The following is a 16,049-nucleotide window of genomic DNA, read 5'->3' on the forward strand; positions in this document are numbered from 1 at the left end:
CCTAATTAAACTGAAAAAGGGTTGCTATAGACAACCTAAAAATTGAAATAATGCATTTATTCTGGTATATTCTTCCTAAACATGTCAGCAAGAACTTAAAAAATAAAAAGTAGAGAGATATTGCAAAAGAGTAGAGAAATAAAGCAAAAATTTTGCTTTTCAAAACATAGAGTCTGAACCTGAGTTATTACGTACAGTTGATGTGGCTTAGCAAATCTTAAAATGGTACCCTGACTGTAACATATTCAAGAAGCTTATAGCAAGTATCCCCTAAACATGTGGTTGTGAAAGAAATTTGAATTGATCATGAGAAAAACACAAAGTTAAATTGTAGAAAAGCACAGATTCTCCAAACAAGGAACAGGGTTGGGATCTGAACCCAGCATGGGTCCTAGTAGTGTTAAGCCTGAAGAAGTAAGAGCAGAGGGGTCACTTACTATATGAACTTTAATGAGCTATCTTGTGGCAGCAACAGTGGAGGTCCTTTGAAGTGCCCAGAACCCTCAGAAGACACCATTTGGAGAGACATACAGACATTTGCAATAATCAATAGGAACAGTGGCAAAAGCATTAATTAAAGCTGCCGCAGTTTCTCACAATCCAATGAGGTTGAGATTTCAGATAATTGTAGTACAGTTAATGGAATAAGGAAACCAAAGCTCTTTGTCTCGTATGCAGGCCAATTTTACATGCACAATCAAATTTTACTTCTTATGTTCCCTAACAGCTGCTCTAAATCCACTGAGGATCCAGAAGTCATGATATAATATTAGTAAGAAAATTAGAGCAGTAGCAAATCACAAGTTGCTTTCTGAGCACCACAGTAGGAGGTCAGTTCATATTAAATATCCACAGCCTGTGTGCACACACTCCTATTTCCTAGGAGACTCTAAGCAAAATACAGCCTTCAGGGATACACACTTAGTAGCTTTTGCATAACAATAACTAAGATGCTGATTCCAGCTAATGAAATTCTGATGCTGAAGGAGGGCCCCCAAGGCTCAGAACAAAGGCCTCAAGGAAAATAGGGATAAACTCCTTATTTAGGAAGTAAATAGCCAATCTCCTTTCTTTATTCTTTTAACATATATTTATTGCAGACTTTCTTCCTATTGGTTTGGATAGGCCCTGGAGGTTTCCTAGTGTTGAAATCAGACTCTTGCCCTGACCTCAAGGAGTTTAAACCTAGAGGGAGACAGATTTCAATGAAACATTCACATAAATAAATGTATATTTACAAACTGTGAAAATGCTTTGAAGTAAAGGTACCTGGTGCTGTAAAACTGTCTAACAGAAAGACATTGACCTTGACCATGGAGGGGGAACAGGGAATATGAGGGATGACGAGGAATTCTAGAAGACAAATTCAAGACAGCTTGTTTGAAGGAAAACTATGTGCAAAGAGGCTGTGGCCTGAAGGGGCATAATACTTTAAGAAATTAGGAGAAACAAGTCATTTTGTGGGCAGAGTACAAAGAGCAAGATGTGAAGTGAGGTGGAGACACATAGGCAGACATTAGACCACGTAAGCCACGAGAATTTTTTTAGCCTGTAAAGCAATGGAAAACCATGGAAATTTAGGTAGACAGCTGTCATGAGCCTTTCAAAGATACCACTCTGGATAAAGTGTGAAGAATGAATGGAAGAAGTCAAGAAGATTGCTATAGACAGTGGCTCAAGAAAGAGGATGGCAGTTTGGACAAGGATGATAATGAAGTACATGGAGAGCCATGAACAACTCATGGAGAGATTGAGGACGTGAAATAGACAGGAATTAAAGTTTTAGATAGGGGCGATAGTAAATGAGAGGGAGATGTTGAAGATGAATCCCAGATTCTGACCTTCCTAATATGACGGACAGGGCATGATTCCTCTGAATAGAAAACCCTGGAAAAATGTTACAAGTTCACAAGTTTATTACAAGTACATTGAATTTGGGGATAACTGATGCACTTAAGTGGAGATTTTTGATTCCTGTTGGTTATTTGGGTATGTAAATTTGTGTGTCATTGATATGAAGCTGGTAATCAAAGTTACGAATGTGCGTGAGATCATCAATAGAAAAAGGAGAAAGTAAAAAAAAAATACAGCTATGACTAAGTCTAGAGGAATTGTAGTATTTAATACAGTGTCTCTCAAAATATGACTCCCAGACCAGCAGTATCAGAATCACTTGGGAATCTACTGGAAATGCAAACAGATGTACTGAATCAAAAACTCTGGGTTCAGAACACGCCCCAAAATTTGTCCTCACATGTTTCTGATGCATGTTCAAGTTTCAGAACCACTAATAATGGAGGGGGGACGGAGACAAGTCTGTAAAGATTATTGAGATTGAATTGCTTGCCAAATGCTTACACAAAAACCAAGAAAGTCATTAGTTATTAGGAAAAGGGAGGAAAATAATTCAAGGAGAAGATCAAGGTCAATAGAATCAAATGTAGTTGAAAGATCAAGTGACTTTAGAGTCACTTTTGACTTTAGAGAAAGCTATTTCCGTTAAGGATTGGGATGAAAATCTACCAGAGGGATTTTGAAGAATGAGTGAGAGGGGAAGAAAAGGCATAAGTATAGACAACTCTTTTTTTTTTTTTTAAGATTTTATTTATTTATTTGACAGACAGAGTAGACAGAGAGGCAGACAAGCAGGCAGAGAGAGAGAGGAGGAAGCAGGCTCCCTGCTGCGCAGAGAGCCCGATGCGGGGCTCAATCCCAGGACCCTGAGATCATGACCCAAGCCAAAGGCAGAGGCTTAACCCACTGAGCCACCCAGGTGCCCCTAGACAACTCTTTCTAAAACTTTGAATACATTGAATCTGGAGGAGAGAGAGGAGATGTTTTAAAATATTAGTGTCATATTTTAGTGCTGATTGAAAAGATCAGCTTGAGGGAGAATGCAGAGGGGACAAGTATAGTAAATCAGCAGTGAAGGTTCTTGGGAAGGCAAGGGGTATGGGTTGCAAAGCCCGGATGGAGACTATATTTAGGGCAACTTTCTTATAGCTTAAGGATGAGTAGAGGACTCTGTCTTATACCATTCCTCTTGCTTACTGTGCTCAAGCAACATGGACTTTTTTGTTGTTTCTGAACATGTAACAGATTTGTCCTTCAGGCATAGCTCAAATGCCACCACCTCAGTGAAGTTTTCCTTGACACTGTATCTCATATTGTCACCCTCTATTCCCATCCTCGATCACAGCCTAATCCATTACCCTATCTCTTATTCTTCACAGTACTTTTCCATCTCTGGAGGTATCTTAGGTATTTGCCCACTGTCAGGCAGCTCCACGGGAAGAAAGACTTGGCCCTGTTCACAAGTATAGCTCTAGGGTTTAGCACAGTACCTGGAGTATGGTGGGCATTCTATAAACATATCTTGAAAGAAAGAATAAGAGAAGGGGTGCAGATATATCTATCTGTTTGTACATTTTATAGAGGGATATAGAAGGGTTTCTATCCATTAGATTTTATTTTCTCTCCAAGTAATGCCAGGAGAAATTGGATGAGTGGAGGACTTTGATTGAGGATATTGATTTGCTGAAGAGTGGGAGATGTCAGCTGGTCCAGGAGGTGGGAGGGTGGAAAGACTATATAATCCAGAAAGAATTCCAGGTGGTATTGAGAATCAGTTTGTGGATAATAACCATGGACTTAGAATGGCACAAATCGCTCTGAGTGACTTTCTCCTATGATACTCAGATAAATGGGGAAGACATGGAAAAAGCAGATGGTTGGTACATCAGGGCTGGTGTTCTCCCAGGTGGTGCAGCAAATATCCAGAGGGGCAGGAGACTATAGAGCATTGGCAAGATTGTTATTGAGAACCATGGACTGCAGGGCCCGACCCAGTTAAAGGGTTATAGCGGGACTAGTCGAGCAAGAAACATGAATGTTTGGAAAATTGTAACCAAAGATCAGGATGCCCGAATTAGACATGTTCTAAGTCATGCTGCCATGATGACAGGAAGAATGTATGGTTGAGGGGGATGTGCAAGAAGTCATTAGAAATCCAGTTCGGTGAATTGAGTTTTTCACTTCCAAAACCTTTCTAGAGGGGCGCTTGGGTGGCTCAGTGGGTTGAAGCCTCTGCCTTCAGTTCAGGTCATGGTCTCAGGGTCCTGGAATCGGGCCCCACATCCGGCTCTCTGCTCAGTGGGGAGCTTGCTTCCTTCCTCTTCTCTCTCTGCCTGCCTCTCTGCCTACTTGTGATCTCTCTCTGTCAAAATAAATAAATAAAATTAAAAAAAAAAATAAAACCTTTCTAGGGCCTGACATGTCTTCCAAACCAACCAGTTATTTCAAACCATAATATAAAAGACTTAACTAAAAATAACAATAGGTGAAAATGGTCTTACCATAATGGTACTATGCCATTTTTGCTCAGGTCTTCAAGTTGCATCTCTGAATTATGAATTATAAAATAAAGCCTCATTACCATGTTCCACTAATTAAGAATTAGTGGTAGGGATGCCTGGGTGGCTCAGTTGGTTGAGCGGCTGCCTTCGGCTCAGGTCATGATCCCAGCGTCCTGGGATCGAGTCCTACATCGGGCTCCTTGCTCAGCAGGGAGCCTGCTTCTCCCTCTGCCTCTAGCCTGCCACTCTGTCTGCCTGTGCTTGCGCTCTAACAAATAAAATCTTAAAAAAAAAAAAAAAGAATTAGTGGTAATTTGGTTAGCTGGGCTGATACTTTGTTTCGTTAGTAAAAGATCTGTAGAGTAAGAAATGGATTTGTATATTGGTTCTGTCACTTTTCTGTGTGTGTGTTGGCCTTGGGCTATGTTCTTAATTCTACTGAGCCCATGTTTTTGCATCTGCAAAAAGGAGGGAAAATTAAATGTGTCACAGCATTATTGTGAGGTTTAAATAAGAATGTGTAGGTAACAGTGTCTATAAATGATAGTTCTGGGGTGCCTGGGTGGCTCAGTGGGTTAAAGCCTCTGCCTTCAGCTCGGATCATAATCCCAGGGTCCTGGGATCGAGCCCCTCATCGGGCTCACTGTTCAGCAGGGAGCCTGCTTCCCCCCCTCCCCGCCTGTCTCTCTGCCTGCTTGTCATCTCTGTCAAATAATTAAATAAAATCTTTAAAAAAAAAAAAGGTATTTCTCATACAACTAGAGGGCCTTATAATCTACAGAAAAGATATTTGCTATCGAATTAACATTGTAATAAGATTTTAACCAAAGACTTATCTTTCATACAATTCTTAAACCCTCTTAGAAGCATTATTTACATTTGTAAACAATAAATACATAAAATTACAATCATTCTTAATTACAAATTTAAGGTGGACTGAAAATAACTGCCCTATTTGTTAACCATAGCTGTAATTAATAAAAGCATATGTGTTAAAAATAGTTCATCATCCTGATTTTTTCTTGTCAAAGAGGCTTTTTTCTCAGAATATAAATTTATTTTGTTATTTTAAAATATGGCAAATCTGTACCATGACTGTGGGTATGTGGGTAAGCGTGGGTGGGTGTGTATATATGTATACCATACCTATAAATCTTAAAGCTTTTTTCTTTTCACATTCAAGTTGGTGCCACAATTATTATTTTCATCTGGACAGGTTTAATTACAGAAGCATCAATTTTATATATCAATAAACAGAATGACCAATACAATTTATCTACTAAAATCTATAATCTGACCAGTTATTTCAATTCATAATATGAAATAACTGGAAATGAAAACACAGCATTCTTATATAAAATAGACATAAATTATTTTATTGTATTTTGGTAGTAACTTTTTTTTTTCAGGGAGACATGCATCAACACAAACCTAGTATTTGGTGTTGGGAATGGAAAGAGACAAATGGTAATTTATTGTCTTGTCAAGAAATGAGGATAAACCCCTCATTTTTATGATATGATCAGATAACAAAATAACTCCAAATTTTCTATTTACCAACTTGACAACTTTTACATACCTCCCCAAAGCCCTTTCTGATTGGCAAATCAATGGGGATATAACGGAAAGCAGACTAATTATTCCTATGTATGAAAAATGACATCTGTATCTGCTCTCCAGTGTGTGTTGGTTGCCCAGGCATTGTCAAATGAAGATGCTTTTTGAAAATTCCCCTGATTATTTGTTTTGATTACTTACATCCAGGTTGTCTCAAACTATTAAGAGCAGGAAGCTGTTTTTTTTTCAAGTCAGTTCACAGAAGTCTGAGCTCACCTATCCATCAAGGGAAAATGGTATTTAATTGAGAGCTGCTGAGAAAGTTCAAAGAAAAGTCATCAATACAATTTCCCATGCTGTAGCTGGTTTCTGAATTAAACTTGCCAGGATGCCAGCAAATGTGAACCTATTTTCAGTAAACATTCTGTTATTTTAAAATCCTTGGTAAGGAAATTCTTAGCATATGTTTTTTCCTCCACTTGTTTTGGCAAATATCTCACTCAGGAACAATACGAATCATTGTACTATAGGTAGAGGTAAGGGAAGTCGAATATTTAAATGTTGTCAGAAGGGAAAAACAGGTCAAACAATAATATTTGTAACAATGATGCAATTTTTTTTTCCTTTCAAGTTGAATACAAAGTAGGAAATGTAATTAGGTGAAATAGGTTAGTTGCTTATTAGTGCTATCTCGTGATTGAAAAAAGCAAGGATTTGAATTCCTTTCCATGTTTTTCCATCTTGTTTTGGAAAATCCTGGGAGCCAGATCCTGGCCATGTTGCTCACAGAGAAAGCATGCTTTACCCGCAAAAGTTAAAACCAAGAGCATGCCCAGTGCATATGTGGTTACTCTTGAGTAGCACAAACTTGGTGTTCCATAGAATTGGAGACAGGTGGTTAACAACTGACCAGGCAATGAACAGGAATGGGTGCTTCGGGGACTGCCCAATTAAGTGGATTGGTATCAAGGCAGGGCAAGGGCCAAGATACAGAAATCCCAGTAGTATCAGGCATTTTGAATCCTTGTCATTGCTTTACTAACCATACCCTCCTCCTCATACTTTGATTTTCAGACACAGGGAATTTCTTTGTTACTAAAACAGTCGTGTATCTGGAAACAAGAGTGGGGTTGGGGACATGGCTGTCCCTGAGCACATCTCCAAAACCAGTGCCTTTTCAGACCACAATGGGGGAAAGAAGGTTGAAGAGTGGCCAATATCACCTTTATTAGCCCCAGACTCTACCTGTGATTCAAAGGGCCATTCATTCTCGGTGTCTTTTCAAAGATGCTTTTCTGGGGACTGTTGATTTCAGGCCATTTCAACTGCATGAGTTATGCAAGTGAGAAAACTTTTTTCACTCTAAAAAAAGATGCTTCAGCCTATATTTTGTACTCATAATAAAGGCAAAAGGATAAAGAATTTGGGCATTGCTGGAAACTTTGCAAGGAAAAGAAGAGCTGAGAAAAATGGTATCCCAAATCAATACCACAAAGCTAGAATGGAGGACTGATGATAAAATAAGGCTCTGAGTTATACAGAGAACCACATCTCATTTCAGTTATATTTACATTTTTATTAGCATCATCTCATTTTTGCTTCTCAGATCATTAAAAAAAACCCAAAAAGTTATATTGAATATGAGCAACAAGTTATATAAACAATGAAAAAATACAATGTATACAATTAATGAAATGAGTATTTGTCAAGTTTTAAAAGTTTCCTTTTGGTCAATTAATATTAGTTCTTCAGTAAGTACACTAGGTTATGGATACTTTGAGAAATTTGGAATAAAGGGAATTTAAAATTTAACTACAACCTCTGTAGATGGTACAGTCTTTCCCTGTGCATCTTAGTGTGCATGTGTGTATACACACACATATATTTAAATGAAAGCATAAAACATACCTGAGGGTTCAATATCGAACTGTCATTTAGGAAATTTCTAGGCATTATTGAATTTCCTGATGTCTCTTGGAAACAAAATATCTGTTTCTAATAAACTTATTGGTGTAAATGCCAAATGAAATAAAATGTCACAGGCAAGACCGAGAACTGATTGAAAAGTTTGTTGACTGTTTCACTAATTGTTTTTCCATCTCTGGTGTTGCTTCTATTAATGAAGAACATGTGTCCTTTTACACTTAATTGTGGAAAACTTTAATTGTGGAAGTCAGAGGTAGAAGTAGCACAAAGATGAACCCCAGGGCAGGGATGCCCTCTCCTTTGTTTACCAGCATAACCTCATCTGGATTTCGTGTCTTTTCTTCATAGTGGCCATTGCAAAGTAGAGTAACTGCCCCACCACAGAATCATGAAATTTTCTTTCTTCTACAATCTAAGTCTCTCTGTCAGGATCATTTGGCTGCAAGTAATGCAGTTTTTAACCAAAAAGACTCAAATATAAAGGAATTTAATTTTTCTACAGAGTGAGAAGCCTGGGGAAAGGTGATTCTAAATTTGGTAAAGAAGCCTGAAGTTCAGGGCGCCTGGGTGGCTTATTTGGTTAAGCAACTGTCTTTGGCCCCATCATGATCCCAGGGTCCTGGGATCAAGCCCCGCTTCGGGTTCCCTGTTCAGCTGGGGGCCTGCTTCTCCCTTTGCCCGCTGCTCCCCTTGCCTGTGCTATCCTGCTTTCTCTCTGTCAAACAAATAAATTTAAAAATCTTAAAAAAAAAAAAAGAAGAAGAAGAAGAAGCCCAAAGTGCATATCAAGGAACTAGGATTTTCCTATCTTTCTACTCTGCCATCCTCAACTTGACATTAGTTCTTGAACAATAAGATGGCTGCTGAGGAACCACTATGGCCTAATGATACCATGTTTGATTAGGAGAATGGGCTGGGGGAAAGGGATTTCTTGTTTCAGGAAGACAAATTTCTCCCCCAAGGCTCATTTTTAGGTATTGCTTCATGACTCATTGGCAAGAACAGGATCACATGTCCTCCCATTCCTACCCCTATGGCTGCACAGAATATTGGCCAACTGATTAACTAGCCAAGGAGAATGGGATTACTGTGATTGGATTAGACAAACCAAAGTCATCTCCCAGGTTTGGGCACATTGACTCCCCCCACCCCCATTATGATTCCTTTGGCAAGGAAGATGTGGGGAAAGCTGTTGAGTAATTAAGTTTTACCAGTTTCCCAGCTGTGATTTCCATAACATCTCTCTCTGTCTGGTATGACTCAGCAACAAGAGTCTTGGATACTCACCTTGGCTTCTAGTCTTCCACTCAAAAAACCTCCTCATTATTGATTCAGAGAGAAAAGCAGGTCTAACTCATCATTCCATAGCTTCTCACATAATTCACAACTTCATATTTATGTGATCTCTCAGCTCATTTTTTTTTAAACCCAAGAGGTTCTAGTTTCAAAATGTGCCTTTGTCTCCCCACCCCCCTCCCCACCTCCGACTATGGCTGCTTCTGTCTGGGTACAGACAGAATTTAAAAGTCTGTTTATCTGGGAACTTTTCATTATCTCCTCTAATTTCGGGACCCATAAGCCTCTGCCAGGAGACAGTGTGTGATGTAGGTCATCTATATTCTCTTGTTTCCACTTTTAAACACTCTGCTGGCTGTTCCACCTTCCCCATGAATGTTTAATACGTATAATGATTTTGCCAGAATTGATTTTTCATTATAGAGGCCATTTTCTAAAGAGGTTTGTCACTATTTTTAAAATAGTATTTTAACATGTTTATAAAAAACAGTTCTAAACTCAATTTTGTGTAACAGTTTCTTCACTGATAGAAGACACTTTTTAAAGATATTTTACATCATTCATATGTTACTAATAAGTTGGAGCAATATGGAACTAGCCATTTAGATTTTAGTTACATTTTTAACAATTGATTTATAAACAATTAGAAATAACTAGTAAGCTATTCATGTTCAAGTGTGTTATGTAATCTTTCCAAATCAGTAATTAACCACCACCATAATACATGCCATCTTGTGACCAATCCTGAATTTGTGATCCAAAATGAAGAAAAAATGTGATGTAAATAAAAATGAGTATCTTGCATTCCCACCAACAGTGTAAGAGGGTTCCCCTTTCTCCACATCCTCTCCAACACACATTGTTTCCTGTCTTGCTATTTTTGGCCATTCTAACTGGTGTAAGGTGGTATCTCAATATGGTTTTATTTTGAATCTCCCTGATGGCTAGTGATGATGAACATTTTTTCATGTGTCTGATAGCCATTTGTATGTCTTCATTGGAGAAGTGTCTGTTCATATCTTCTGCCCATTTTTTGATATGATTATCTGTTTTGTGTTTTGAGTTTGAAAAGTTCATTATAGATCCTGGCTATCAACCTTTTGTCTGTACTGTCATTTGCAATTGTCTTCTCCCATTCCGTGGGTTGCCTCTTTGTTTTGTTGACTGTTTCCTTTGCTGTGCAGAACCTTTTGATCTTGATGAAGACCCAAAAGTTCATTTTCACTTTTGCTTCCTTTGCCTTTGGAGACATATCTTGAAAGAAGTTGCTGTGGCTGATCTCAAAGAGGTTACTGCCTATGTTCTCCTTTAGGATTCTGATGGATTCCTGTCTCACGTTGAGGTCTTTTATCCATTTCGAGTTTATCTTTGTGTATGGTATAAGAGAATGGCCAAGTTTCATTCTTCTACATATAGCTGTCTAATTTTCCCAGCACCATTTATTGAAGAGACTGTCTTTTTTTCACTATGTATTTTTTCCTGCTTTGTCGAAGATTATTTGACCATAGAGTTGAGGGTTCATATCTGGGCTCTCTACTCTGCTCCACTGGTCTATATGTCTGTTTTTATGCCAGTACCGTTGGAGAACAGTGTGGAGATTCCTTAAGAAATTAAAAATAGAGCTTCCCTATGACCCTGCAATTGCACTACTGGGTATTTACCCCCAAAATACAGATGTAGTGAAAAGAAAGGCCATCTGTACCCCAATGTTTTTTTTTTTAAGATTTTATTTATTTATTTGACAGAGAGAGATCACAAGTAGGCAGAGAAGCAGGCGGAGAGAGAGGAGGAAGCAGGCTTCCCACTGAGCAGAGAGCCCGATGTGGGGCTTGATTCCAGGACCCTGGGATCATCACCCCAGCCGAAGGCAGAGGCTTTAACCCACTGAGCCACCCAGGTGCCACTGTACCCCATTGTTTATAGCAGCAATGGCCACGGTCACCAAAATGTGGAAAGAACCAAGATGTCCGTCAATGGATGAATGGATAAGGAAGATGTGGTCCATATACACTATGGAGTATTATGCCTCCATCAGAAAGGATGAATCCCCAACTTTTGTAGCAAAATAGATGGGACTGAAAGAGATTATGCTGAGTAAAATAAGTCAAACAGATAGAGTGAATTATCATATGGTTTCACTTATTTGTGGAGCATAACAAATAGCACGGAGGACATGGGGAGATGGAGAGGAGAAGGGAATTGAGGGAAATTGGAGGGGGAGAAGAACCATGACAGACTATGGACTCTGAAAAACAACCTGAGGGTTTTGAAGGGGCGGGGGGTGGGAGGTTGGGGGAGCCAGGTGGTGGGTATCACAGAAGGCACGCATTGCATGGAGCACTGGGTGTGGTGCAAAAACAATGAATTCTGTTACGCTGAAAAGAAATTTAAAAAAAAAAAAAAAAGAATGTCTTAGGAGCACCTGGGTGGCTCAGTTGGTTGGTTGTCTGCTTTCAGCTCAGGTCATGATCCCAGAATCATGGGATCAAGCCCTGCATCCAGCTCTCTGCTCAGCAGGAGTCTGCTTCTCCCTCTGTCTCTCTCTCTGCGCTGCTCCCTCCTCTCTCCTCACTCAAATAAATTAATTAAATCTTTGAAAAAAAGTCTTAGTTTTGAAATAGGTGCTTCTTTTACTATTTTTATATTAGAAGTCTTTCTTATTTGGATTTTAAGTGCTCTCTCTTCTCCTATCATTTATTCATCATCAACATGACCATTGCTAAATGAGTCATTGGCTTTCACATTGTGTTATTCCCTTTGTTTTGATCACCTGAAATCAGGTGCAGGTGTCACAGTGGCTTCTTAATAAGGAGATCTTGAAGAAAGAAATATGACTATAGAGGAAGATCCCAATAGCCCTCTCTGATAATTTAATAATTTAAAAAATTAAGGCCTTCTTAATATGGGGACGTATCTTTATCCCCAATTTCTCTATACATCCACCCACCCTCCACACACAAAATTCAGAAGGACTTACAGAAAGAAAAGAAAGATAGCAGTTATGCTTTCTTGGATCCTAAACCTTGCCTGAAGACTTTTATAATGAAATGGGGGAAAAATAAGTCATTGTTTCTTTGCTTCATGTTCTTGATACCCATGTATCCCAAGATATCATAGAACTTAGCGAAATAGCTTGGATACTGATTGAAAAGGCAGACTCAGAGTCTAGAAATGCAAAATAACAGCCCATATGCCAAACCACATGCATTGTAAGGCTTGGTACTTCTGAAGGAAGATTTAAAAGGCGACAAAGAATTCCAAATTTGGAACCCGCAGAGACATCTGGTATCTTAGAACTTTCTACTTTCTCTTGGCAGATATTTCAGCTAATTTTCCCACCTTGGTCAGAGTGTATAATTCTTTCTTAAGCTTATTTTAATTTTAACATATTCTCTCTATTCAACTGTTACTGTGAAATGGCCCTACTCTCAGGACCAGCCATTTAATTTTAGCACTTAGATCATTTAGCAATTCCTTAGAAGAACAAAAATAAGGGGGTAGAATTTAATTAACATAATGGGTACATCATCAACTTTTTTGGTGGCATCTATGTATATTTCCAACACTTGGTCATCAAATAGATGCAAGTAAAAAATAAAAAAAAAAACACCGATGAATCAAAATGCAGAAAAAACACTGCATTCCAAATGGTGATTTTCATCATCAGTGGCTATGCAGTTTCAAGTTAATATCACCAAAACCATCCTGAGAGGTATCCTCATTGTGTTGTTTGCTTCTTACAAATCCATTGCTAGTAGCTGATATGTGTCTACTCGAAGAATTCATTTGTTGGGTCCATATTTGCCCAGTGTGGTTGGTGGGATGGAAAGGGCACTTGAGATTAATGAGACTTTGGGACAATTACTGTGAAGAATGTACTAAGGGGTATATAAAAGGATTATTGAGTAGCAATAAGGGCTTAGTTGAAACTGAATAGTGTGGATATTGAGTAGTGTCAACCATCCCTATTTAATGATAGGTTAATAATCAGTATCATAGACTAGTGTTTGTTTTAGAGTTGAAAAGGACCACCTTATTGAACTGTTCAACTGACAGATGAGGAAACTGAGGCATAAAGAAACTGAATGAGTTGCCTGAGTCTCCAAAGCAAATAGCAGAGCAATTCTATCTCCTGGACCAGATTCAAAGATAATATTTACAGGGATTTCAAAGTATGACTAACTTTAAAATAATTGCCTTTTAGGATTTTCCATGGATTCTCTCTTTCTCTCTTTCCCTCTCCAGTCAAAGAGCAGATCATGCTAGAATTTGATCAAAATAATTTCTTAACTTTGTGGTGCCATTTCTTGAACTGCTGTGTCAAGTCTTACCAGAAGCAAGAGACAATGGCAATCATGGGGAATGTATGTACCATCAGTGCACCTGACCAAAAATTTGCAATTAGTAGATGGTCTTTTTTTTTTTTTAAGATTTTATTTATTTATTTGAGAGAGAAAATGAGAACACAAGTAGGAGAAATGCCAGAAGGAGAGGGATGAAGCATGCTCCCCACTGAGCAGGGAGCCCAATGCAGCACTTGATCCCAGGACCCCAGGATCATGACCTGAGCCGAAGGCAGATACTTAATCAACAAAGCCACCCAGGTGCCCTAAATACTAAATACTAAATATGCCCATAGATACTAAAAATTGTATCTATGTCTATACTTATCTATCAACTGGTTAATTTTATCATGTTCTGAATTCATTTTTAAAAACTTGCCAATTTCCTAGAGAATACTTTAAGAAATGAAATGAAGAGTGAGTAGTACCAGAACTCCTGGTGGACTTCTCATTACCATCAATGCCACTTACATAGCTAAAATACTATTGAATGTGTGCCCCCTTCATACTTTAATATCATGTGTCTAACCTGGTGGACATTAGAAACTGTCTAGTGTAGTGACCCTTTGATATGAAATTTAGTCCATTTTCTAAAATGGGATATGCTCTAGGTCAAAGTACAAATGATTATACGTAATCAAATGCTGCATTAAGATATAACTTAGAGGGGTGCCTGGGTGGCTCAGTGAGTTAAAGCCTCTGCCTTCGGCTCAGGTCATGATCCCAGGGTCCTGGGATCGAGCCCCGCATTGGGCTCTCTGCTCTGCAGGGAGCCTGCTTCTCCCTCTGTCTCTGCCTGCCTCTCTGCCTACTTGTGATCTCTCTCTCTGTCAAATAAATAAATAAAATCTTAAAAAAAAAAGATATAACTTAGAGACTCTCATAATGACATTTAATAACATGGAAGGATTTTTTTTAAGTGTGAAAAATATTCCTTAAAATTAGATAGCTCTCTGAAATATCCCCTTTACAATCATTTAGATATATTTTGTGTGTATATTTCAAAATTTCTATAAAAACTAGTCCTATTTGAAACAAGGAAAGCATAAATACTCTTTTCATTAAAAGAATAACAAAATAAGTAGAAAAATTAAGATGTATAAAAGGAAATCTCCTTGCTCAAGGTAACAAATAATATTAAAACACATTGTGGCTCAGGGAATTTGAAAGTCATTAAAGGAGGAGTAGTGGGGTGCCTGGGTGGCTCAGTCATTAGGTGCCTGCCTTTGGCTCAGGTCATGATCCCAGGATCCTGGGATCGAGTCCTACATTGGGCTCCCTGCACAGCGGGAAGCCTGCTTCTCCCTCTCCCCCTCCCACCGCTTCTGTTCCCTCTCTCGCTGTGTCTCTGTCAAATAAATAAATAAATAAATAAATAAAATCTTAAAAAAAAAAAAAGAACAAAAAGGGTGGTGATAGAAATAACTATATTTTTCTGATTGGTGTTACAGAAAATAGAGGAGAATAATAAACTGCACAAATAAGAAGTAAATTGATATAATTTTTAAGGGTAATAAGATTGAAATAATATTATTATTATTTTTTAAGATTTTATGTATTTATTTGACAGACAGAGATCACAAGTAGGCAGAGAAGCAGGCAGAGGGAGACGAGGAAGCAGGCTCCCTGCTGAGCAGAGAGCCCGATGCGGAGCTCGATCCCAGGACCCTGAGATCATGACCTGAGCCAAAGGCAGAGGCTTAACCCACTGAGCCACCCAGACGCCCTGAAATAATATTATCTATAATAACAAAGCACCTCTTTTCTTACATGGAAACTGAGTTGATAATGTACTTTCAACACACAGGGAATATAAATATCTTAAAAATCAAATGTACGAATCAAATGGAGTAATACTACTTTTCATTTATGAAGCATTCACTTGTTCTTATTATTACTATTTCTTCAATAGAATGGTTTACACAGAAAGTGTTTCTATGGGTAGAATCCCCTATGAATCCCATCCCTTATGTTGTTAAAAGTTGAGAAGCTTCTTTATTTTGGATGTTCATTTAATAAAAGAGGAAACATACTCTAAGAGGGCAGATGACCTTGTTAAGCTAAAAAGGTGTTATCTTCTTATAATTTGATGGCAAAAGTACCTGTTTTAGATCTTTATGAATAATTTGTATTTTGCCGTTCCTCATTCTCTTTTTGTTACCCAAAATGTTACCCTTATTCTTCAAATATTCATGTTTCCAAATCTTACTTTACTATTCAAACTATTCTGATTTTGATTAGAAGCAAGGGTGATGTTTAAAGCATTTAGCAGTAAGAATGATGTGGACAACAACTCATCAAAATGGTTGCCAGGACAGCACCAACTGATCAGGATATTCCACAAACAGATGCCACAGCCACGTGGGTATGTGTTAGCTAAATATCTATCTTGTGACAGAAAACCCAGCTTAAACTATTACAAGGAATTCTGGGTAATTTTTTGACACACATATCTGGATTGTCCAAAGGTGGACTGTTTTTAGACAAAAGAGGATCCAGGGGCTCAGATGATGTCTCTATCTCTTTATTCTCCTTTCTTCTGTATGGACTTCATGTTTTAGAAGGGCTGTTA

Source organism: Mustela lutreola, chromosome 8 (genome assembly GCF_030435805.1).
Source record: "Mustela lutreola isolate mMusLut2 chromosome 8, mMusLut2.pri, whole genome shotgun sequence".
In the NCBI taxonomy this organism is placed as follows: domain Eukaryota; kingdom Metazoa; phylum Chordata; class Mammalia; order Carnivora; family Mustelidae; genus Mustela; species Mustela lutreola.